General features: G+C 41.6%; 1 pseudogene; it reads left to right on the top strand.

The window, feature by feature from the left end:
- The first annotated feature begins 330 nt into the window (after positions 1 to 330).
- On the top strand, positions 331 to 2,569 carry LOC149015605 (cullin-1 pseudogene; annotated as a pseudogene).
- Positions 2,570 to 2,779: the final 210 nt, after the last annotated feature.

Consider the following 2,779-nt stretch of genomic DNA (forward strand, 5'->3'; position numbering starts at 1 on the left):
TTGAATGCTGCTGGATTGCCGCAGAAGATTTGAATCCGGGCGGGCTAATGAGTCTTAATTCAAAGCAAATTCGAACTTTGCATGGTGTTCTACTTGGAGTGATACTTTGCAAATTCGAAGTCGTGGCTCATGAGGTCAGGACTTCGATTTATATATAAATGTATGTATGATATGGATTCAAAGGGAAAAAGAGTTCTCAACCGATCGAGAAAAATCCGCCAAATCATCGCTTGCTTCCGAAACTGTGTTTCTACTATTTATTATCTTTAATCTACCGAGGCTTTCTTCTTCGAGGATTGTGGATTTCTGCTCCTGACGATGACGATGACGATGACGATGCCTGACCGTAAAATTATTGGTTTAGATCAAGGATGGGAGTCTATGCAGAAGGGTATCACGAAGCTCAAGAACATTCTACAAGGGCTACCTGAGCCACAGTTTAGCTCTGAGGATTACATGCTGCTCTACTCAACCATCTACAACATGTGCTTGCAGAAGCCCCCTCACGATTATTGCCAAACAGCTTTATGACAAGTACAGAGAGTCCTTTGAGGTGTACATTACTTCAACGGTGTTGCCTTCTTTAAGGGAGAAGCATGAAGAATTTATGTTGAGAGAGCTCGTGAAAAGATGGTCAGATCATAAGGTTATGGTCAAATGGCTTTCGCGTTTCTTCCATTACCTCGATCGATACTTTATAGCTCGGAAGTCGCTTCCTCCCCTTAATGAAGTTGGACTCACTTGCTTCCGAGATCTGATTTACATGGAGATAAACGGGAAAGTCAGAGATGCCGTGATCTCTTTGATTCATCAAGAGCGTGAAGGAGAACAGATTGACCGAGCGCTATTGAAGAATGTTCTAGATATCTTTGTTGAAATTGGAACGGGGCAAATATTGGATTATTATGAGAATGACTTTGAAGTAGCCATGCTTCAAGATACTGGTGCTTATTATTCTCGCAAGGCTTCAAATTGGATTCTGGACGATTCTTGTCCTGATTATATGCTCAAGGCTGAGTGCTGCTTAAAACGGGAGACTGATAGGGTGTCTCATTACTTGCATTCTAGCAGTGAGCAGAAATTGCTGGAGAAAGTGCAGAACGAGTTGTTGACCGTGTGTACAAACCAGTTGCTTGAAAAAGAACACTCAGGATGCCGTGCATTACTCAGAGACGACAAGGTGGAGGATTTGTCAAGGATGTATAGACTCTTCTGCAGAATTCCTCGTGGGTTGGAACCTGTTTCAGATATATTTAAGCAGCATGTTACTGCAGAAGGTACAGCCTTGGTCAAACAAGCGGAGGATGCTGCAAGTAATAAGAGGGCAGAGAAGAGGGATGTGGTTGGTTTGCAAGAGCAGGTTTTTGTGAGGAAAGTAATTGATCTACACGACAAGTACTTGGCATATGTTAATGACTGCTTCTTGAACCACTCTCTATTTCACAAGGCACTCAAAGAGGCCTTTGAGGTTTTCTGCAACAAGGGTGTTGCTGGCAGCTCCAGTGCTGAACTACTGGCTACTTTCTGCGATTATATTCTAAAGAAGGGTGGGAGTGAGAAGCTAAGTGATGAAGCAATTGAGGAGACACTTGAGAAGGTGGTAAAGCTTCTTGTCTACATCAGTGATAAGGACCTCTTTGCAGAATTTTGCAGGAAAAAACTTGCTCGAAGGCTGCTTTTTGACAAGAGTTCAAATGATGATCATGAAAGGAGTATTCTGACAAAACTGAAGCAGCAATGCGGTGGACAATTTACTTCAAAGATGGAGGGGATGGTTACAGATTTAACGTTGGCAAGGGAAAATCAGGCAAACTTTGAAGAATATCTGAGTAGTAATTCAACTGCAAATCCAGGGATAGATTTGACAGTAACAGTCTTAACTACTGGATTCTGGCCCAGCTATAAATCTTTTGATCTCAATCTCCCGGCAGAGATGGTTAAGTGTGTTGAGGTATTTAAAAAATTCTATCAAACAAAAACTAGGCATAGAAAACTTTCCTGGATATACTCATTAGGTAATTGTAACATCATTGGGAAATTTGAACCCAAAACCATAGAGCTGATTGTGACAACTTATCAAGCCTCTGCGTTGCTGCTGTTTAATGCTTCGGATAGACTGAGTTATTCAGAAATCATGGCTCAGTTGAACTTAACAGATGATGATGTAATACGACTTCTACATTCCTTGTCTTGTGCTAAGTACAAAATCCTTAACAAAGAGCCAAGCACTAAAAACATCACTTCGACTGACATTTTTGAGTTCAACGGCAAGTTCACTGACAAAATGAGGAGGATAAAGATTCCACTCCCTCCTGTGGATGAGAAGAAGAAAGTGATAGAGGATGTTGACAAGGATAGGCGATATGCAATTGATGCCACTATTGTCCGCATCATGAAGAGTAGGAAGGTTTTGGGTCATCAGCAGTTGGTGATGGAGTGTGTGGAGCAGCTTGGGCATATGTTCAAGCCCGACATCAAAGCAATCAAGAAGAGGATTGAAGACCTAATCACCCGTGATTATCTGGAGAGAGACGAGGACAATCCCAACATATTCAGGTATTTGGCCTAAATCAGTGTGTGGTGATATTACCTCTCATGCTTCTGGCAATGCAATGGTAGTATGTTTCTTAATTTTCTTTTGGTACCGTAGTTATGCACATTTAGCAATTTTTTTCTTTCTTTTTTTTTTTTTTTGGTTGCCAACCCTGGTTTCCAAGGCTGTGGTGGGTGAGTCTCCCAGCGGGGTTAGCAACTTTTTTCTATTCCATGTAATCATCAA

This window comes from Hakea prostrata, chromosome 5 (genome assembly GCF_041222555.1).
Source record: "Hakea prostrata isolate BN-2017 chromosome 5, UWA_Hpros_2, whole genome shotgun sequence".
Lineage (NCBI taxonomy): Eukaryota > Viridiplantae > Streptophyta > Magnoliopsida > Proteales > Proteaceae > Hakea > Hakea prostrata.